This window comes from Elephas maximus, chromosome 16 (assembly GCF_024166365.1).
Source record: "Elephas maximus indicus isolate mEleMax1 chromosome 16, mEleMax1 primary haplotype, whole genome shotgun sequence".
Lineage (NCBI taxonomy): Eukaryota > Metazoa > Chordata > Mammalia > Proboscidea > Elephantidae > Elephas > Elephas maximus.
This window is the reverse complement of record NC_064834.1, coordinates 59,908,448-59,933,171: the sequence shown is the minus strand read 5'-3', so window position 1 is coordinate 59,933,171 and position 24,724 is coordinate 59,908,448.

The window sequence follows — 24,724 nt, the reverse complement described above, 5'->3', positions numbered from 1 at the left end:
TCGTGGGAGACATGTGCACCTGGTATGCTGTCAGGCTAAAAAAAAAATGACATTTCAGCTTCTGATGTTGGGGTCACAATGGCTGGTGACCCTCACTAGTTTTCGTGCTAGACATTAACTTCTACTTCCCTCCCTTTCCTTAAAAATCTCCTTAGTTTTTTTTTCTTAGAAATATTCTGTTTGATCCATGAGATATTCTATCTATATATCTCCAATAATTCTCTCCCCTGACTTAAACTATTAATTCATACAAGATTTGATCAATCCAAATGGTTTATACTGAGAATATTAAAATGTAGCTATTTCAAATAGGAACTCCTGCCCATGGAAGATGCCGTCTGAACTGCTCAGGAAGAAGGACTCAGTGGTTCCTAATGTCCCTGCTCAAATCTTTCTCCTCATCTCTCTGTACTGTGCTTCCCTAGGTGTCTGCTTCAGTCCTGTGGTGACCAATATCTGTCACCTTATATCCATGGTGTTCACTTGAGATGTGAGAAAGTGGTAGCGTGAAATCAGAAGGGGTCCATGGAACTGAGGTTCTTCTCTAGAGGTGGCAGCAACAATTGCCAAATAACATAAAAAATAGTAATCACAAAAAATGCATTGGGATGAATGGTTAAATAAATTGTGGTATATTCACACAATGGAATACTACGCATCGATAAAGAACAGTGACGAATCTGTGAAACATTTCATAACATGGAGGAACCTTGAAGGCATTATGCTGAGCAAAATTAGTCAGAGGCAAAAGGACAAATATTGTATAAGACCACTATTATAAGATCTTGAGAAATAGTATAAACTGAGAAGAACGCATACTTTTGTGGTTATGAGGGGGGGAGGGAGGGAGGGTGGGAGAGGGTTTTTTACTGATTAGTTAGTAGATAAGAACTGCTTTAGGTGAAGGGAAGGACAATACTCAAGACATGGAAGGTCAGCTCAGCTGGACTGGACCAAAAGCAAAGAAGTTTCCGGGATAAACTGAATGCTTCAAAGGTCAGCGGAACAAGGGCGGGGGTTTGGGGACCATGGTTTAAGGGGACTTCTAAGTCAATTGGCAAAATAATCCTATTATGAAAACATTCTGCATCCCACTTTGAAATGTGGCATTTGGGGTCTTAAATGCTAACAAGCGGCCATCTAAGATGCATCAGTTGGTCTCAACCCACCTGGATCAAAGGAGAATGAAGAGCACTAAGGTCACACGATAACTAAGAGCCCAAGAGACAGAAAGGGCCACATGAACCAGAGACCTACATCATCCTGAGACCAGAAGAACTAGTTGGTGCCTGGCCACAACCGATGACTGCCCTGACAGGGAGCACAACAGAGAACCCCTGAGGGAGCAGGGGATCAGTGGGATGCAGACCCTAAATTCACACAAAAAGACCATACTTAATGGTCTGACTGAGACTAGAGGAATTCCGGTGGTCATGGTCCCCAAACCTTCTTTTGGCCCAGGACAGGAACCATTCACGAAGACTACTCATCAGACATGGAAGGGACTGGACAATGGGTTGGAGAGAGATGCTGATGAAGAGTGAGCTATTTGTATCAGGTGGACACTTGAGACTGTGTTGGCATCTCCTGTCTGGAGGGGGGATGGGAGGCTAGAGAGAGTTGGAAGCTGGCAAAATTGTCAGGAAAGGAGAGACTGGAAGGGCTGACTCATTAGGGGGAGAGCAAGTGGGAATACGGAGTAAGGTGTATATAAACTTATATGTGACAGTTTGACTTGATTTGTAAACGTTCACTTGAAGCTCAATAAAAGTTAATAATAATATATAAAAAAAAAGATGCGTTGGCCGTGGCTGGCTTTTATGGAAGCTTACTGGAGGACACTGTGTTAGGCCTTGACATTTTCCCCAGTATTTTCTGAGCTTTGATTTTTCTCCGTGATCTAATTACTAATGAGGAAACCTGAAATTTTTTGTGTGTGACTGCCCAGCACTAACCAATATCACAAGTTGAAGTCATGGTGTAAAACATGACAAGTAGTTCAGTCTCCTCTCAAGAACTGGCCTTCGCTTTTCCCATACCTGAAAATCAGAGTAAAGATGCAGGTCTTTGTAATTCTGGGGTATCTTCAAAAAACCAGTTGCCAGTGAGTCAAATCTGACTCATGATGACTGATGTGTATCAGAGTAGAGTAGAACTGTGATCCATAGGTTGTCAATGGGTGATTTTTCAGAAGTAGATTGCCAAGTCTTTCTTTCAAGGCATCATCTAAATAGCTCAAACTACACCATGCTTTCAAGTTCCCTCAATCTCCGCATTTTTTTCCCCATCATCTCCTTCTCTCTAGATGAGTTGAGGCCCTAGAAATAAATGCACAACCTCAGCTATTTGCTTGCTGTCACCTAGGAACTGTGAGCCAATTCCCCTCTTTGCCCAGTGTACCAAAAAGTCTTTTATTTTCACCTTTAAAGGAAAATGAACAGATTGGCAGACTAGTCGTTACTGCCGTTAGGAAATGGGTTTTCAAGCTAAAAATAATGGGCCGAGAATTCCCCTCTTTGCCCAGCGTACCAAAAAAGTCTTTTATTTTCACCTTTAAAGGAAGATGATCGAATTGACAGACTAGTCCTTACTGCCATTAGGAAATAGGTTTTCTAGCTAAAAATAAGGGGGAGAGTGAAATCTGCACATATTTAAGCAAGACTGGACAAAACCCTTCAAGGTGCTGAAGGGAACAATATAGTATTGTCACTAGGGTAGGTCAGGTGACTTCTCTTTAATGGACCTCTTTTTCCCCCTGCACTCACTTCTGGGATCCTATTATGATGGAAATAGGCTTGGCAAATGAGCTCCAAATGCATCAAAACTTTTTAAAGTTATTTCATAACTGCTTTTAATCTGGCCATTTAAAAGTATAACCTCCAGATAAGTTTCTCCATCTCTCTCCTTTATAGAGCTTGGAATTATTAAAGAAGAAAGGGACTCTTTTTCACATATTTACCTTATCCCACAAAATCATCCATATCTTGGGAGTCTAGGTTGTAGTTTGTGTGTTTCCCTAATTAAAACTATATTCCTGTTTTTCATGATCAGAAAAAAAAATTATCATCCAAAAAACATGGTTTGAGATAAAATGTGCCAATAATATGCTTAGACAACATTAAAACATTTTAATAGGGAAACAACTTTGTTTTTATTATATACATGACAAACATCAGTAACAGCCAGTTGGTAAACTAACCATAAAGAATGGACATCCCCAGTAATGAAATTCTAAAATCTAGTTCCGTTTGTTAATTTCATGGCAAGGATGGAAAAGAGCAAAAAGCATTCTTCCATTCCTCCATTACTGCTTTCTAGTTATTTTCTAATGTACAATTTTAATTTCCTCTTTTTCTATATATTTTAGTTATTTGTACTTATCCTAGGGATTACAATAAATAACTTAAAATGATATAGTTGGAATTAATACCAATTTAATTTCAATAGCATATAAAACTTTGCTCCAATTTAGCTCCTTTCCCTTTCCCTTATTTTGTGTTATTACTACTAAGCAATTTGCATCTTGGAAACCCTGGTAGTGTAGTGGTTAATTGCTACTGCTGCTAACCAAAAAGTTGGCAGTTCAAATCCTCCAGGCGCTCCTTGGAAACTCTTTAGGGCAGTTCTACTCTGTCCTATAAGGTCGCTATGAGTTGGAATCGACTCAATGGCAATGAGTTTTTTTTTTTTTTTTTTAATTTGCATCTTAATACATTATCAAAATTTAAACATGTTTTATATTATTGACTTTATGATGATTGATTTATGCCATTGTCTTTTAAATCAGATATGAGAAGAAAACAGTGACAAAAATATATTTATACTGTCATTTATATTTATTATGAAGTTATTTTTACTGGTGCTCCTTATATCTTTGTGTGGATTCAAGTTACTGTCTAGTGTCCTTTAAAGACTGCCTTTAATATTTCTTATAGAACAAGTCTGCATGTGGCAAATTCTCTCCATTATCTTTTTTTGAAATCTGGGAATGCCCTAATTTCTGAAGGATAATTTTGAAGGATGATTTTGCTGGGTATAGAGCTCTTGGCTGACAGTCTTTTTCTTTTAACTGTTTGAATATGTCAACCCACCGTCTTTTAGTCTCTGAGGGGTCTGATGAGAAGTAACAATTTTATTAAAAGCCTAGCCAGTAAGTGCACCTACTCTTTGCCAAAAGGCTATGTTGTGTTGGAACATGCCTTCAACGCTTCGTCAGTTTACAACTCTGTTTTAGCCTTCATTTCCTGCTTGTGCGGAGCCTCACATTTAGATAGAGTTGCGAGATTAGGACTTTCTCAGGTCTTTCCTAGGCATATGGATAGACTGTCACATGTATATGGCCTTCAAGATTCCCAGAGATATCTCAGATCTTTTCAAAGCTACTATGGACATCTCATATCCCAGATCTTTCTTTTAAGTTTTTTGACCAACTTCTTGTTTCCCCAACTTATATCACCACTTCTGTCAGCTATAGTGTTAAGCAACTGCCTTTTTTTTTTCTTTTTTTTTCCAGCTAGTACTTTGGGGATATGACTTTTGCATTGAGTAAGCTCTAAGTCAGCTGCCGTCATTGCAAGTTTCCTGCTTTTTGAGAATATCACGGAGCTAGGAAGAGGAAAAGGAGTCCTGGTGGTACAATGGTTATGAGCTTGGCTGCTAACCAGAAGATCGCCAGTTCAACCCACTAGTTGCTCAGCAGGAGAAAAAGTTTCACCTAGGAAACTCTATGGGGGCAGTTCTACTCTGTCCTATAGGGTCACCAGAAGTCAGAACTGACTCAAGGCACACAACAACAAGGAGAGGGGGATAGGAATAAGATAAATTAAAACATCATAAAATTCACTGTTCTTATTTTCTTGAGCATTGTTTCTTGAATAAATACTCCTCGAATTCTTGAAAATATTTGATTAATTCCATAGGTCTGAAAATTTTGATTTTGGAAAGTTTTCTCATTGCATTTATTAGCAGTGGGTTTTTCACAGGTACTTACTCTACTATATTGGAGGTCCTGCCTGGTAGATGGGACCCTTTATTTTAGAGTTGCAGTGTCGCTTTGACTGTCTGGGTCACCATGTGAAAACACAAGGACCCAGAGATTTGTTAGTCTACCTAATTAGTTTTCTGGAGTCCTCAGGGCAATAGACCCTTCTCTAGGTCTTTTTCAGTTAAACGTGGAAACATCCAAAATAGCCCCAAGTGTTACTACAGTTATTCTTATAGTTCTTTCTTTTAGTGGCCCAATAAAATGTTAACATTTTGCAACCTAATGAGAACAGAGCAAACTGTGATTGGTAAAAATGATTGGTTATGCAAAAGGTAGAAATTTAAGGAAAATTTTAGTAAATTCTGCAGTCACTATTCTGAGAATCATAGTTTGACTATTCTTCCCACTTTTATTCTTTGGGCAAATTTTGTTACACTAGAGAATGAAAGCACAATGAGCTTTTAAGATGAACAATTCTACATTATAAAAGCATCCTACTCTTCATTAAAAAATCATCAAGGTACAGGCTCCTGCCTTGGTAATTAAACCCTAATACATACTATCCATTATGGTAACAGCTCCTTCATTACCTCTGCTTATGCATGTGTGAGTATATATTGATACCCAGAGTTTGGCTCCCAGTTAATTATGTGAGCTTATATTAACATAACACATTCTATCCCAAGATTTTACTAATTACAATGAAAACTTTAGCCTCAACACTTTTCAAACATCTCCACTCCTGTAAACGAGAGACTGACTAAGATGAGGAATGCTGGGGCTTTCATCTTACCAAGAGCTTGATTTGAATGATCATCTGCTATACAAATAAAAGAAGCAGTGAAATCATTATTATTGAGGGAAAAAAGATGTGTTGCTGATGAAGGTTATTTTTAGCAGCTTTTCTTAAAGATCTTTGGAACTCTGAGTAGAAGATGAACACAGTAAAAAAAAAAAAAAAAATTCAAAGAGACTGTTGTTGTTAGGCGCCAACGAGTTGGTTCCTACTCACAGCGACCCTAGGCACAACAGAGCAAAACACTGCATGATCCTCCACCCTTACAATTGTTGTTATACTTGAGCTCATTGTTGCAGCCACTGTGTCAATCTACCTCGTTGATGGTCTCCCTCTTTTCCACTGACCCTGTACTTTACCAAGCATGATGTCCTTCTCCGGGGACTGATCCCTCCTGACAACGTGTCCAAAGTATGTAAGACACTGCCTTGCCATCCTTGCTTCTAAGGAGCATTCTGGTTGGATTTCTTCCAAGACAGATTTGTTCATTCTTTTGGCAGTCCATGGTATATTCAATATTTTTCACCAACACCACAATTCAAAGGCATTAATGTGACTATTATTCAAATTTACGCACCAACCACTAGGGTCAAAGATGAAGAAATAGAAGATTTTTATCAGCTGCTGCAGTCCGAAATTGATCGAACATGCAATCAAGATACATTGATAATTACTGGTGATTGGAATGCAAAAGTTGGAAACAAAGAAGAAGGATCAGTAGTTGGAAAATATGGCCTTGGTGATAGAAACATTGCCAGAGATCGAATGATAGAATTTTGCAAGACCAACAACTTCTTCATTGCAAATACCTTCTTTCACCAACATAAAATGTGACTATACACAGGGACCTCACCAGCTGGAACACACAGCAATCAAACTGACTACATCTGTGGAAAGAGATGATGAAAAATCTCAGTATTATCAGTCAGAACAAGGCCAGGGGCCAACTGTGGAGCAGACCATCAGTTGCTCATATGCAAGTTCAAGCTGAAACTGAAGAAAACCAGAGTAGGTCCACAAGAGCTGAAACATGACCTTGAGTATGTCCCACCTGAATTTAGAGACCATCTTAAGAATAGAATAGATTTGATGCATTGAACACTAGTGACTGAAGACCAGACGAGTTGTGGAATGACATCAAAGACATCATACATGCAGAAAGCAAGAGGTCATTGAAAAGACAGGAAAGAAAGAAAAGACCAAGATGGATGTTAGAGGAGACTCTGAAACTTTCTTGCCAACATTGAGCAGCTAAAGCAAAAGGAAGAAATGATAAAGTAAAAGAACTGAACAGAAAATTACAAAGGGTGGCTAGAGAAGACAAAGTATTATAATGACATGTGCAAAGAGCTGGAGATGGAAAACCAAAAGGGAAGAACATGCTTGGCATTTCTCAAGCTGAAAGAACTGAACAAAAAATTCAGAGTCTATAAAGAAGAAATTAAGAAATAAATTACTTTTGTATAATTTGTACTTAATACTTTTTCAACAGTTTTTTTGAGACATAATTCACATACCCTACATTTCACCTACTTAAAATGTACAATTTAATTGTTTTTAGTTTATTCACAGATATGTACACCATTGCTAGTCAATCCCATTTAGAGTTCCAGACATTATTGATATTGATCAAGCCACTCATTCATTTCTCAGAACACACAATACTAGACTCTTGAATAAGACAGCCATTGGAGCTTTCTTTTTCCTTATCAGTCAGGCTACAGGTCTCATAGATAGCCATAACGGCTAATTGAAAAATTTCGACTTCAATTAAATGAAAGTCTGTATATTTCAGTCATAAGTCAAACATCAGGGGTGAATTGTAATAAAGTGTTTGACTCCGTTTTTGATTTATGACTGCTGATTGCTTTAAAGCCCCACAACTCACTTCCGCCCCAAATCTGGGCAAGCTGATAAGAAAACCTGGGTGCTCCATCCCACGGCACTGGCCAGAAAACCAAACCACACAAGACTCAGCCCACGGGAAGGAACCCTTGCCTCATGCCCTAACTACAATAAAGCCAAACCAATCTTTTCTCTTCTCTTGCAAACCATTTTCAGACTTTCTTGAAAGCCTCCTCTTTTCTCCCCAGAAAGAATCATTATGGGAACAAGAAACCTTTTTATACCCTCTTGTTGCAAGCATGGCATCATCATTGTTGACATCCAAACCACATTTTGGTTAGGTGATCCATCTGTTCTGCTTCTGCAAGTTATCCACAATATTTATTTTTTAAATATAAAATCATAAGGCAATATGCCACTATGTATTATATGATTTAAAAGTAATATTAAAATTCTTATGGGGCCAAGATGGATTGGGGTATTCCAAAACTGTGTAACTCCTTTATTTTTCATTTTCGCAAATATCTTACGTTACCTAACATATCTGAAGGGAGAGATTTAAAATCTTTCATATGCTGACATGGGGACTGATAATGTTTTTGCCAGACTGAAGATGAGAACAAAACAAAACACAGACTTTCAGATCCTTTAAGACTGTGGTGTAATCTGATGAAGAGAGAGGATGTTTGTATTCATGTTTTTTTTTTTTTTCCAATTGTCATTATTTAACCCGAGGCAGCTCATTAAATTAGAATAAGAAATTTAAAAACATGAAATATCTGTGTGGTTGCTAAGAAAATATGTAATTTCAATCCCAGGCCACACAGTTTTGTTCGGAAACATCTGGCAAATTGTCTCCCATTTTGCCCAGATCTTTTCAGTGCTTCACTGCTGAGGGGCAAGTCAGAAAGATTCATCATCTGGTTTCACTCATTGCCTTCATCACTAGCTGGGGAACATGGTAAAGAGAGAGGGGAGGGAGGGATTTTGTAACTGAGAGCAGGAGAGGAAACTCTCCCAATTCTATCTATCAGTACCTCTCAAATACCTATGAAGATTGAAGCAAATCTCCTTGTAATAACTTCATTTAGTTTCTAGTGGAAGAATAGTAAAAAATGATCATTGTCTCCAATCCCTGCTCAGTGATCTGACGCTCAATTTCTAAATGTGATAAACAGAATAAGAAATTATTCCATTTGACAATTGCTATTAGAGAGATGTACATCTAGTACAGGGGAAGCACAGAAAAAGAGAAAAATAACTCTGTTGTGAGTATGAAATTTGTGAAAGGCTTATCTACAAAGAGAGCACACCCACCCCAAACATCACGCAAATGTAGCATTCTGTCATTTTTTCAGCTTCTCCATTGGGCCAGACTATGGGTGGAGCTCTAAATTCATTGAATGATGTCCACCATATCTTCTCCATAGCCTTGTGTAGTAAAAGACTCAAAAAGAGTAAGATGACTTCAAGGAGCTTAAAATATAAAAGGATGGGAATATTCTCTTTTTTTTTCTTTCTAATTTTTGTGCTTTAAGTGAAAGTTTACAAATCAAGTCAGTCTCTCATTCAAAAATTTATAAACATCTTGCTATATACTCACAGTTGCTCTTGCCCTAATGAGACAACACACTCTTTTTCTCCACCTGTATTCTTGTGTCCTTTCAGCCAGCTTCTGTCCTGCTCTGCATCCTCATCTCCCCTCCAGACAGGAGCTGCCCACATAGTCTCGTGTCTACTTGAGCCAAGAAGCTCACTCCTCACCAGTATAATTTTCTGTCTTATAGCCCAGTCCAATCCCTATCTGAAGAGTTGGCTTTGGGAATGGTTCCAGTCTTGGGCTAACAGAAGGTCTGGGGACCATGACCTCTGGGGAGCTTCTAGCCTCAGTCAGACCATTGAGTCTGGTCTTTTTATGAGAACTTGAGATCTGCACCCCACTGCTCTCCTGCTCTTTCAGGGATTCCCTGTTGTGTTCCCTGTCAGGGCAGTCATCGTTTGTAGCTGGGCACCATCTAGTTCTTCTGGTCTCATGCTGATGTAGTCTCTGGTTTATGTGGTCCTTTCTGTCTCTTGGGCTCATAATTACCCTGTGTCTTTAGTTTTCTTCATTCTCCTTTGCTCCAGGTAGGTTGAGACCAATTAATGCATCTTAGATGGCTGCTTGCTGGCATTTAAGACCCCAGATGCCACTTTCCAAAGTGGGATGCAGAATGTTTTCTTAATAGATTTTATTATGCCAATTGACCTAGATGTTCCCTGAAGCTGTGGTCCCCAAACCTCTATGCCTGCTATGCTTACCTTTGAAGCATTCACTTTATTCAGGAAACTGCTTTGCTTTTGATTTAGTCCAGTTGAGCTGACCTCTCCTGTATTGTGTGTTGTCTTTCCCTTCACCTGAAATAGTTCTTGTCTGCTATCTAATTAGTGAATACTTCTCTTCTTCCCTCCCTACTCTTGTAACCATCAAAGAATAGTTTCTCCTCTGTTTAAACTATCTCTTGAGTTCTTATAATAGTGGTCTCACACAATATTTGTCCTTTTGCAACTAATTTCACTCAGCATAATGCCTTCCAGATTCCTCCATGTTATGAAATGTTTCACAGATTCCTCACTGTTCTTTATCAATGTGTGAATATACCATAATTTATTTATCCATTCATCCGTTGATGGGCACTTTGGTTGCTTCCATCTTTTTACTATTGTAAACAGTGCTGCAGTGAACATGTGTGTGCATATACCTGTTCGTATAAAGGCCCTTATTTCTCTAGGATATATTCCAAGGAGTGGGATTGCTGGGTCATATGGTAGTTCTATTTTTAGCTTTTTAAGGAAGCGCCAAAATGATTTCTAAAGTGGTTGTACCATTTTACATTCTCACCAGCAGTGCATAAGCATTCCAGTCTCTCCACAACCTCTCCAACGTTTATTATTTTGCATTTTTTTGGATTAATGCCAGCCTTGTTGGAGTGAGATGCAATCTCATTGTAGTTTTGATTTGCATTTCTCTAACGGCTAATCATCATGCGCATTTCCTCATATATCTGTTAGCTACCTGAATGTCCTCTTTAGTGAAGTGCTTGTTCGTATCCTTTGCCCATTTCTTAATTGGGTTATTTATCTTTTTCTAGTTGAGTTTCTGCACTATCAAGTAGATTTTAGAGATCAGACGCTGACTGGAAATGTCATAGCTAAAAACTTTTTTCCAGTCTGTAGGTAATCTTTTCACTCTTTTGGTTAAGTCTTTGGATGAGCATAGGTGTTTGATTTTTTGGAGCTCCCAGTCATCTAGTTTCTCTTTTGTGTCGTTAGTAATGTTTTGTATAATGTTTATGCCATGTACTAGGGCTCCTACTGTTGTCCCAATTTTTTCTTCCATGATCTCTATTGTTTTAGATTTTATATTTCGGTCTTTGATCCATTTTGAGTTAGTTTTTGTGCATGGTGTGAGGTATGGGTCTTGCTTCATTTTTTTTGCAGATGGATATCTAGTTACGGCAGCACCATTTGTTAAAGATACTGTCTTTTCCCTGTTTAACTGACTTTGGGCCTTTGTCAAATATCAGCTGCTCATATGTGGATGGATTTATGTCTGAACTTTCAATTCTATTCTATTGGTCTGTGTATCTGTTTTTGTACCAGTACCAGGCTGTCCTGACTACTGTGGTGGCATAATAGTTTCTAAAATAGGTAGTGTGAGGTCTTCCACTTTGTTCTTCTTTTTCAGTAATACTTTACTTATCCAGGGCCTCTTTCAGGATGGGAATATTCTTATATGAACCAGAATAAAACCTGGCAACAGGTAAGAAGAGATGAGAAGATGAGGATAAGGGTTGAGTATGGTACTCAGTGGTGCCCTGGTGGTGCAGTGGTTGAGTTCGGCCGCTAATCAAAAAGGCTGGCAGTTTAAAAACACCATCCACTCCTTGGAAATCCTATGGGGCAGTTCTACTCTGTCCTATAAGGTCCCTATGAGTCAGAATTGACCCAACAGCACTCAGTGAGATTCAGTGACACAGTGGCTGCAACAATGGGCTTAAACATTCCAGTGATTGTGAGGATGACACAGGACCAGGTGGTGTTTCATTCTGTTGTACAGAGGGTAGCTATGAGTCAGAATCGACTCAATGAAGCTAACAAGGACATGGTACTATATAACTTCAAGATTCAAACTGTGATTTAGAATTCAGGTGGACTATCTTTAACCTGAATACTTGGATCCCAGTTTTTCCATTTATATATTGTGTAATAGTAAGAAAATTAACCTTTGTAAAACTTGTATTCTCATCACTACATTGGGGATGATAATGGCACCTCTGCATAGCGTTATGGTGAGTCCTTGATATATGTAAATATTTCAGTGTTTAGTACAGAAAAGGCAAACAATGATTGGTCGCTATTATTATTAAAATCAGGAGGGACCAGTCCCTGGAGAAATACATCATGTTTGACAAAGTAGAGGGCCAATGAAAAAGAGGAAGACCCTCAATGAGATGGATTGACACAATGGCTGCAACAATGGGCTCGAGCATAACTAAGAGGATGGCACAGGACTGGATGGTGTTTTGTTTTATTGTACACAGGGTCGCTATGAGTCAGAACCCAGCTGAAGGCACCTAACAACAGCAACAATATTAAGAGAAATCAGTCAGCAAGGCAAGTTATATAAGGTGGGGGGTGGGGTTTTGAAATATATTTTTAGAAGTTACTTATGTATGTACATATATATATAAATTATATATCTATATAATATGGATTTTTTTTTTTTTATATACGGAGGCTAAAACACACCAACCATACTTCAGATTGCTTGTAATTGATTATTACGTAGCTTCGACCTCACCTTATGGTCCCTATTGGCAGACACACAAGCAGCATCTGCTTCTGTTGGACATGCTCTGGCCACTTTGCTCAGTATATGACTGCTTTCTTTTCTTCCTTTCTATCATGAGGCTTGGAACTGGAAAGTTATACTGTTAATACAGGCTATTTGATTTTTAATATATTTTGTTCAACTTTATGTCCATCATCTCTCGTGTTCTCTTTCAATGAGTTAAAAAAACATTAATGAAAAGATAAAAATAAGGGACCATGTCTAATGAGAGCTGTTAAATTCCCCATGCTTTATGCTACCAGTGTCTGTGTGATTAGGGAAACCAGTAATAGAGTATAGTAGAAAGATTACCAGGGAGGGAAATTTCCCATGGAGTAGTACAAAGCTTAGGATAATACAGTGCTGTGATTTTCCATAAACAAAAATTTTGTTCTTTCTTATAAAAAGATAACAGAGGAGGTGGGGCCAAGACGGCTGACTAGGTAGAATCTACTGTGGATCCTTCTTGCAACAAAGACTTGGAAAAACAAGTGAATCAGTCACACACATGACAATCTACGAACACTGACCATCAAACACAGAACTAAAGAGTTGACCTGAGTGACGGGAGCGAAAAGCCATGCCCTGAAGCAGCCACCACTTCTGGAACCGGCATCCCGTGCCACAGCCTTGAGCCCTCGTAGTTCCCTGGTGCCAGAGTGGCAGGGCTGATTGTGGCTTACTGAGATGGGGCAAGCACAGGACACAGCCCTAACCCCCAACCCCATGGAGTAATCTCGGTAGAAACTCATCCAGCGCAAGCAGGCTGCACACTGATGTGCCTGACAAGAGAATGAGCAACCATGGGGAAGCAAAGACTATTTTCGGAGCCTGGAGCCAGGGTCCCAGTCAGAAAACCTTGGCACCGGGCTTTGGACTAAGTGCAGAGGAGCTGAGCACAGCTTCCTGAGACAGCGCAAGCACGGGACGCAGCCCTAGCCCCCTGAAGTAACCTCAGGGAAAACCCAGCTAGCGCACACAGGCAGTACAATGACGCGGCTGACAGGAGGAGAAATCACCGGGAAGCAGCAACTGCTTTTGGAGCCTGGAGTTCAGTGTCCCAGCCAGAAAACCTTGGCACTCGGCTTTGGACTAGGAGTGGAGGAGATGGCCATGGCTTCCTGAGATGCCACAAGCAAGGTAGGCAGGCCTGACACTCAGGGGCAATCTTGACCCAGCCAGCACACATGGGCTACACGCCCCTCTGAAATCTCAGGTAAAACAGTCATCACCAAGCAAGATAAGTAACTTTGTCTATGTTGCTGGGTGTTACTCTCTCCTATCTATCTGATCCCTCCCTTCCCTGCCCCAGGCAGCTTTATTAACCTTGGAATTTCCTGGGCCAGGGAGTGAAGTGCTCTGTGGGTTTTTTTTTTTTTTTTTTCCTCTAACCCATTCTCCTGGCCTGAGAGAAGCAGCAACTAACAACCCAGGGACAAAAAATCCTTTCCTGAATTCCCTAAACTGGAATAAAAATACAGAACCAGCGCCAGCCAAGCATATGAGATCCACAGTCTTTGGCTTTCATCCCTACAGGGAACAAGGTGGCTATTATAATGCAAAGGCAAATCTGATAGAGATCTAACTGTAATTGTTTTAGGGGAGCACTGGAAAGACAAGTTTTCCAGGTCTGATACCTCTCTACCTATTAAACAGAGCCCTCATTGATCCACAGCAGGGAACTGAGGGCTGATGCTCCACCCAAACCACCTAGCCACCTGAAAAAGGGGTCTAAGGATAGTGACGCCTACCAGTCTTTAGAAGTGCAAGCATTGGGTGCCTAAGGTACAGCTGCAGAGCCCGCCCACCAAAGTGCTCTAGGAATAGAGACACACCTACCTCACTGGCACGTGGGGGAAGGCTGTCAGCATCCTCTCCTCCTTGGAGTGTGACCCCCTGCTGCTACTAGAATCTGGTGCATACAACTATCACCACTACTCGTCTAAGTTAATAGGTGACAGCATACACCACACACTTGGTGACCCAAATTCAGAACACGTAAGCTGATTCTATTCAAGAATAGTGAATGGACTCTTAGGCTTATATATCTGATAACAGCCCAAACCAGCTGGTAATAGGACATAAGTGATTCAAAAGCTACAACAATCAAGACAGTGCAATCTAGTAGCCCATCTGGGTATACTGAAACAAAACAAAACAAAATAAAACTCAGCAAATATAAAATAAAACATTACAGTATCTTATAGATGGCTTGGAAACAGCAGTCAATATCAAACCACATAAAGAAGCAGACCACAATTGTTTCTACAAATCCCCAAATTAAAGAATCAAAATCTCTTCCAAATGAAGATACGATCCTGGAATTACCAGATGCAGAATAAAAAACTAATATATAGGATGCTTCAAGACGTCAGGGATGACCTCAGAAATGAAATAAGAGAATCTAAAGAAAAAGCCAAGGAACACACTGCTAAAGCAGTTGAAGAAATCAAAAAGATTATTCAAGAACATAGTGGAAAATGAATAAGCTGCAAGAATCCATACAGAGACAGCATTCAGAAATCCAAAAGATTAACAGTAAAATTAACTCAATAGGAAGTCAGAGGAGCAGAATCGAGGAATTGGAATGCAGAGTGGGGGAGTTGGAGGATAAGGCAATTGACACCAATTAGTTGAAAAATCAGATAAAAAGAATTAAAAAAAATGAAGAAACCCTAAGAATCATGTGGGACTCTGTCAAGAAAAATAACTTGCATGTGATAGGAGTTCCAGAACAGGGAGGGATAACAGAAAATACAGAAAGAGTAGTTGAGGATCTGTTGGCAGAAAACTTCCCTGGCATCATGAAAGATAAAAGGATATCTATCCAAGATGCTCATCGAACCCCATATAAGATTGATCCAAAAAGAAAATCACCAAGGCATATTATCATCAAACTTGCCAAAACCAAAGATAAAGAGAAAATTTTAAAAGCAGCCAGGGATAAAAGAAAAGTCACCTACAAAGGAGAATCAATAAGAATAAGTTCAGACTTTTACTCAGCAGAAACCATGCAGGCAAGAAGGTAATGGGATGACATATACAGAGCACTGAAGGAGAAAAACTGCCAGCCAAGAATCATATATCCAACAAAACTCTCTCCCAAATATGAAGGTGAAATTAAAACATTTACAGATAAACAAAAGCTTAGAGAATTTGCAAAAACCAAACCAATGCTACAAGAATTACTAAAGGAAATTGTTTGGTCAGAAAATCAATAATATCAGATACCAACACAACACAAGGTCACAGAACAGAACATCCTGATATCAACTCAAATAGGGAAATCACATAAACAAAATAAGATTAATTAAAAAAGAAAAAAATGCTCAAAACAGGGAATGATTGAAGTCATTATGTAAAAGATTACAATAATCAAAACGAGGGACTAAATACAGGAGGCATAGATCTTCCATACGGAGAGGAAAACAAGGCGATATAGGATGATACAAGTTAGGTTTTTACTTAGAAAAATAGGGGTAAATATTAAGGTAACCACAAAGAGGTATAACAATTCCATGCTTCAAAATACAAACCAAGAAGAACATAACGACTCAGCAAAAATAAATTCACCTACTATGAAAATGAGGAACACACAATTTACAAAGAAAAATGTCTCAGCACAAAAAAGTAAGTGGAAAAATGAAATTGTCAACAACACACACAAAAAGGCATCAAAATGACAACACTGAACTCATACTTATCTATAATTACGCTGAATGTAAATGGACTAAATGCACCAATAAAGAGACAGAAAGTCTCAGACTGGATAAAGAAACACAATCCGTCTATATGCTGCCTACAAGAGACACACCTTAGACTTAGAGACACAGACAAACTAAAACTCAAAGGATGGAAAAAAATATATAAAGCAAACAACAATCAAAAAAAGCAGGAGTGGCAACATTAATTTCTGACAAAATAGACTTTAAAGTTAAACCCACCATAAAGGATAAAGAAGGAGGGTACATAATGATTAAGGGACAATTTACCAGGAAGATATAACCATATTAAATATTTATGCACCCAATGACAGGGCTGCAAGATACATAAAACAAACTTTAACAGAACTGAAAAGTGAGATAGACGCCTCCACAATTATAGTAGGAGAGTTCAACACACCACCTTCAGAGAAGGATAGGACTTCCAGTGAGAAGCTCAATAGAGACACAGAAGATCTAGTTGCTACAATCAACCAATTTGACCTCATAGACTTATACAGAACACTCCACCCAACTGCTGCAAAGTATACTTTTTTTTCTAGTGCACATGGAACATTCTCTAGAATAGATCACATATTAGGTCATAAAACAAACCTTTGCAGAATCCAAAACATTGAAATATTACAAAGCATCTTCTCAGACCACAAGGCCATAATAGTGGAAATCAATAACAGAAAAATCAGGGAAAAGAAATCAAATACTTGGAAACTGAACAATAACCTCCTGAAAAAAGACTGGGTTATAGAAGACATTAAGGAGGGAATAAAGAAATCATAGAATGCAATGAGAAGGAAAATACTTCCTATCAAAACCTCTGGGACACAGCAAAAGCAGTGCTCAGAGGCCAATTTATATCAATAAAGGCACACATACAAAACGAAGAAACAGACAAAATCAGAGAACTGTCCCTACAACTTGAACAAATAAAAAGCGAGCAACAAAAGAATGCATTAGGCGCCAGAAGAAAACAAATAATAAAAATTAGAGCAGAATTAAATGAATTAGAGAACAGAAAAACAATTGAAAGAATTAACAAAGCCAGAAGCTGGTTCTTTGAAAAAATTAATAAAATTGATAAACCATTGGCCAGACTGACTAAAGAAATACAAGAAAGGAAACAAATAACCCGGATAAGAAATGAGATGGGCCATATCACAACAGACCCAACTGAAATTAGAAGAATCATATCAGATTACTGTGAAAAATTGTACTCTAACAAATTTGAAAACCTAGAAGAAATGGATGTATTCCTGGAAAAACACTACCTACCTAAACTAACACAATGAGAAGTAGAACAACTAAGTAGACCCATAACAAAAAAAGAGATTGAAAAGGTAATCAAAAAACTCCCAACAAAAAAAAAAAGCCCTGGCTCGGAGGTTCTCACTGTAGAGTTCTACCAAACTTTCACAGAAGAGTTAACACCACTACTACTAAAGGTATTTCAAAGCATAGAAAAGGATGGTATACTACCTAACTCATTCTATGAAGCCAGCATATCCCTGATATCAAAACCAGGTAAAGACAGCACACACAAAAAAATTACAGACCTATATCCCTCATGAAAGTAGATGCAAAAATCCTCAACAAAATTCTAGCCAATAGAATTCAACAACATATCAAAAAAAAAAAATTCACCACTACCAAGTGGGATTTATACCAGGTATGCAAGATTGGTTCAATATTAGAAAAACCATTAATGTAATCCACCATATAAATAGAATAAAAGGCAAAAACCACGTGATCTTATCTATTGATGCAGAAAAGGCATTTGACAAAGTTCAACACCCATTCATGATAAAAAGTCTCAGGACAATAGAAATTGAAGAAAAATTCTTCAACATAATAAAGGGCATTTATACAAAGGCAACAGCCAACATCATTCTAAATGGAGAGAGCCTGAAAGCATTTCTCTTGAGAACGGGAACCAGACAAGGACGCCCTTTATCACTGCTCTTATTCAACATTGTGCTGGAGGTCCTAGCCAGAGCAATTAGGCTAGACAAAGAAATAAAGGGCATCCGAATTGGCAAGGAAGAAGTAAAATTATCTCTATTTGCAGATGACACGATCTTATACACAGAAAACCCTAAGGAATGCTGAAGAAAACTACTGAAACTAATAGAAGAGTTCTGCAGAGTTTCAGGTTACAAGATAAACATACAAAAATCACTTGCATTCCTCTACATCAACAAAAAGAACATCGAAGAGGAAATCACCAAACCAATACCATTCACAGTAGCCCCCAAGAAGATAAAATACTTAGGAATAAATCTTACCAAAGATGTAAAAGACCTATACAAAGAAAACTACAAAGTACTAGTGCAAGAAACTAAAAGGGACCCACATAACTGGAAAAACATACCTTGCTCATGTATAGGAAGACTTAACATAGTAAAAATATCTATTCTACCAAAGCCATCTATATATACAACACACTTCCGATCCAAATTCCAATGACATTTTTTAAAGTGATGGAGAAACAAATCACCAACTTCATATGGAAGGGAAAGAAGCCTCGGATAAGTAAAGCATTACTGAAAAAGAAGAAGAAAGTGGGATGCCTCACTCTACCTGATTTTAGAACATATTATACAGCCATAGTAGTCAAAACAGCCTGGTACTGGTACAACAACAGGCCCATAGGCCAATGGAACAGAATTGAGAACCCAGATATAAATCCATCCACATATGAGCAGCTGATATTTGACAAAGGCCCAGTGTCAGTTAATTGGGGAAAAGATAATCTTTTTAACAAATGGTGCTGGCATAACTGGATATCCATTTGCAGAAAAGTGAAACAGGACCCATACCTCACACCATGCACAAAAATTAACTCCAAATGGATCAAAGTCCTAAACATAAAGACTAAAATGATAAAGATCATGGAAGAAAAAATAGGGACAACGTTGGAAGCCCTAATACAAGGCATAAACAGAATACAAAACGTTACTACAAATGATGAAGAGAAACCAGATAACTGGGAACTCCTAAAAATCAAACACCTATGCTCATCTAAAGACTTCACCAAAAGAGTAAAAAAGACCACCTACAGCCTAGGAAAAAAATTTCAGCTATGACATGTCCGACCAGCTCCTGATCTCTAAAATCTATATGATCCTGTTAAAACTCAACCACAAAAAGACAAACAACCCAATGAAAAATTGGGCAAAGGATATGAACACACACTTCACTAAAGAAGATATTCAGGCGGCTAACAGATACACGAGAAAATGCTCTTGGTCATTAGCCATTAGAGAAATGCAAATTAAAACTACGATGAGATCCCATCTCACTCCAACAAGGCTGGCATTAATCGAAAAAACACAAAATAATAAATGTTGGAGAGGCTGTGGAGAGATTGGAACTCTTATACACTGCTGGTGGGAATGTAAAATGGTACAACCACTTTGAAAATGGATCTGGCATTTCCTTAAAAAGTTAGAAATAGAACTACCATACAACCCAGAAATCCCCCTCCTCGGAATATATCCTAGAGAAATAAGAGCCTTTACGCAAACAAATATATGCACACCCATGTTTATTGCAGCACTGTTTACAATAGCAAAAAGCTGGAAGCAACCAAGGTGTCCATCAACGGATGAATGGATGAATAAATTACGGTATATTCACACAGTGGAATACTACGCATTGGTAAAGAACAATGATGAATCTGTGAAACATTTCATAACATGGAGGAACCTGGAAGGCATTATGCTGAGTGAAATTAGTCAGAAGCAAAAGGACAAATATCTATAAGACCACTATTATAAGATCTTGAGAAATAGTTTAAACTGAGAAGAACACATTCTTTTATAGGAAGGGGGAGAGAGGGTGAGAGAGGGTTTTTACTGATTAGATAGTAGATAAGAACTACTTTAGGTGAAGGGAAGGACAAGACTCAATACAGGAGAGGTCAGCTCAACTGGGCTGGACCAAAAGCAAAGAAGTTTCCTGAATAAACTGAATGCTTCGAAGGTCAGCGGAGCAAGGGCGGGCGTTTGGGGACTATGGCTTCAGGGGACTTCTAAGTCAATTGGCAAAATAAATTCTATTTAGAAAATATTCTGCATCCCACTTTGAAGTGTGGTGTCTGAGGTCTTAAATGCTAACAAGCGGCCATCTAAGACGCATCAGTGAGTCTCAACCCACCTGGACCAAAGGAGAATGAAGAACACCAAGGTCACAACGTAATTATGAGCCCAAGAGACAGAAAGGGCCACATGAACCAGAGACCTACATCATCCTGAGATCAGAAGAACTAGATGGCGCCCAGCCACAACCGATGACTGCCCTGACAGGGAGCACAACAGAGAACCCCTGAGGGAGCATAACAGTGGGATGCAGACCCCAAATTCTCACAAAAAGACCAGACTTAATGGTTTGACTAAAACTAGATGAATCCCGGTGGTCATGGTTCCCAAACCTTCTGTTGGCCCAGGACAGGAACCATTCCGGAAGACAACTCATCAGACATGGATTGGACTGGACAATGGGTTGGAGAGAGATGCTGATGAAGAGTGAGCTACTTGCATCATGTGGACACTTGAGACTATGTTGGCATCTCCTGTCTAGAGGGGAGATGGGAGGGTAGAGGGGGTTAGAAACCGGCAAAACGGTCAGGAAAGTAGAGACTGGAAGGAGGGAGCGGGCTGACTCATTAGGGGGAGAGTAAATGGGAGTATGTAGTAAGGTGTATATAAGTTTATATGTGAGAGACTGACTTGATTTGTAAACTTTCACTTAAAGCACAATAAAAATTATTAAAAAAAAAGATGACAGAAGTCAAGGTAACGTGCATTGAGAAAATTTAATTTCTTAGAAAGAAATACTTTATTTTTGAGGTGTTACTGTGACGCTTTATAAAGTGACTGCTAATTATGTTGTTTTAGCCTAGCAACAATGTTTTTATGCATGCAATGAATTAGTGAGTTTAGTGAATTGATAAATCAAGAATTTATTAAAGCAAGCTACATTATTCTTGGTTTTCCAAAGCATTAGCTGTCATGGACTGAATTATGTCCTCCCAAAAAGTATGTCAAATTGGCTAGGCCATGATTCCCTGTATTGTGTGATTGTCCACCATTTTGCAATCTGATGTGATTATCCTATGTATGTTTTTTAAACCCTGAACTCTATAACGTTAATGAGGCAGGATTAGAGGTAGTTATGTTAATGAGGCAGGAGTCAATCTAAAAAATTGATTGTATCTTGAGTCATTCTTTGAGATATAAAAGACAGAAGCAAGCAGAAAGGCAGGGTGACCTCATGCCACCAAGAAAGCAGCACCAGGAGCAGAGTGCATCCTTGTGCCAAGAAGCTCCTAGACCAGGGGAAGACTGATGGCAAGGACCTTCCCCAGAGCCTGCAGAGAAAGTAAGCTTTCCCCTGGAGCCAGTGCACTGAATTTAAACTTCTAGCCTCCTAGACTGTGAGAGATTAAATTTCTGCTTATTTCTGTTACAGCTGTGTTAGATGACTAAGACATTAGCCTTAGAATATAAGGTGCTTACGCTTGTAAAACAGTAAAAAATAAATTAAAAAAATCCATAAGCTTGAATTGCTTAGTAAGCAAAGACAAATTGATTTAAAATTAGAAGAGTTATCACTTCAAACTTGGACTTACCAGCAAATAAATGTACTTTTTGTAGAAATATGTTTATCATTTGAGAAGAAATTTTATATTGGTTTGGGTGAGAAAAAGTAGAAAATTCACGGAAAATTATTAGGTGCCTTCGAGGGTTGGTTTTAATTTTATAGATTGTGGTTCATATGGGGCAAATGGTGCCTGCATCACTTCTGTGGTAAAGGTTTTTCCTTTCTCGTTCCATATGGCTTCTCCTGTAGATAACTCTTAGTCATTACTGTTGATGAGAGCCAGTTTGAAGAATCTCAATTAAGTGAATTAATTTGGACTGTAAAAGTGTCCTTTTCCTCTCTTGGAACATCCATTACTCCCCCTTTCTTTCTCAAATGCTGCACATAATTTAAGACCCAAAAGAGTTCCTGTGGCGGGAGAATCGGTTCTAACCAAATAAGCATTTGATTCTGTGCTATCTCAGACTAGCTGCTTGTGTGAACACATGGGTGAAAATTTATGGTCCCAACTGAACTAAAAATGGCTAAAATACAGAAAGGGTGATGCCACTAGATGACTGAACTCAGCTTGGAAATGAGGAAATAAATGCTTCTTCTCTGCTCTCCCTTTTGTCCAATGGGGCACTCTAAGATGATAGCTCATCTTAGATGATGGCTATGCTTGATAAATTAGAGGGTCAGGGAAAAAGAGGAAGACATTTGATGAGATGGATTGACACAGTGGCTGTAAAGATGGGCTCAAGCATAACAACAACTTTTACAGTCCAAATTAATTCACTAATTGAGATTCTTCAAACTGGCTCTCATCAACAGTAATAACTAAGAGTTGTCTACGGGACTGGGCAGTGTTTTGTTCTGTAGTACATAGGGTTGCTATGAGTCGGAACTGAGCCTATGGCACCTAACAACAAGATGATGGCTGGATTAGGGATGTGGCCTAGGTCTAAAATTATTGTTTCATGCATGTCTCATGCAAAGTAACTGTGCTTATTGTTGTTGTTAGGTGCTGTCCAGTTGATTTTAGACTCATACTGACCCAGTGTGACAGAATAGAACTGCCCAGAGGGTATTCTAGGCTGTAATGTTTACAAGAAGGAGCCCTGGTGGTGCAACGGTTAAGCGCTTGACTGCTAACCAAAAGATCATTGGTTGTACCCACTAGCAACTCCAAGGGAGAAAAGACCTGGTGATCTGCTCTCATACAGATTTCAGCCCAGGAAACCCTATGGGGAATGGGTTTTTTGGGTTGGGTTATACGGTCGCTATGAGTCAGAATCGACTCGATGGCACACAACAATAACAATTTTCACAAGAGCAAATTGCCAGGTTTTTTCTCCCACAAACTTGCTGGGTGAGTTCGAACCACCAAACTTTCATTTAGCAGCTGAGTACTTAACCATCATGTTACCAGGGATCCTTCAGGTTTAAGACTTGAGAGGAAATAATAGCCATGGGACTATTTTAACTATTTCATTATCTAGTGAAATAGTGGAATATACTAAAGAGGAGAGACACAGTTTATCTCTCTCCTCCCTTATTCCCCTCTCTTCTTCCTTTCTTCCTTTTGAAAAAGAAATGACTTCAATACCTACTGGGTATGGTGTATGGTTTTGGGCTAAAAACTGAAGATGTAGTAAGGTAAAAAACATAGACGTGGAGCTGCTTATGTGTAATGAAGCAAATGAATTGCCCTGAGGGAAAAAAAAATTTTTTTCTTTTTTTTTGAAAGGCTTGCAAAAGTATCTTGGGGACCCAGAAATAAAAGACCACCTTTGGAAGTTGGAGGGAAAAACAACAAAAAACCAAGAGCACAGAAATGCGTAAGAGACGCAAAATTAAAGAGAAACTTTCAAGAGTAGCATAGGCAAGACTTGGTGACCACTGGAAAAGTTGGTAGGGAGAAGGGAGTGTAGAGGATAACTCTTAAATTTTCTGGATTAGGTGAGTAGGTGATGGTACAATCAGCTGAAAATGAGAACACAAGGTCTTGGGAGGTAAGGTAGTTGGAGACAGGCCTGATGTTCAGTAAGTAGTGGTTTAACTGCACCAGTTCTTTCTGACTGGCTGATATTATGAGTCATCTGGCATCCCTTCTGGTTAGTTGAAACCTATGATGTTCTGCCCATCAAATATGTTGAATATCAACCTTGGCCTGAGGTTATATTATCCTAAATTTAAAAAACCAGTTGCCTTCAAGTCAATGCCGACTAATGATGACCCCGTGTGTGTCAGAGTAAAACTGTCCTCCACAGTGTTTTCAATGGTAGATTTTTCAGATGTGAATCACCAGGCCTTTATTCTGCTGCACCTTTGGATTCACTTAGTTAGTAGCAGGCTGCATTATCCATTTCTGCTACCGAGGGACTCCATCCTAAATTTGCAGATGTGGACATTGAGTTTTAGAAACACTAATTAGTTTCCCAAAGTTACAGAGCTAGTAAGTGACAAAGATTCCCACCCACTCTCATAATGACATCACTGTACTTTCTTTTCTTGTATTTTATTTTGATGAGTAAGATAGTTCGTCTCCTTTGTGGTTACCTTATTATTTACCAGTATTTTTCTAAATTTAAACCTAATGTTTATTTCTCTGTATTGCTGTATCTTCCTCTCCATATGGAAGGTGTATGATTACATTTCTTAGTCCCTCTTTATTACTTTAATGTTGTCTTCTTTTATATAATAACATTGCTGTTACCCTGTTTTTAGCTTTTTTTTTTTAATAATCTTGCTTTGTTTTTTGGATTTCCCTGTCTGGGTTGACTTCTGGTTGCTCTGCTCAGTGTTCTAGTCTCGGGTTGATACCTGATGTTATTGATTTTCTAACCAAAGAACTCCCTTTAGTATTTCTTGTAGTTTTGGTTTGGTTTTTACAAATTCCCTCAACTTGTGTTTATCTGGAAATG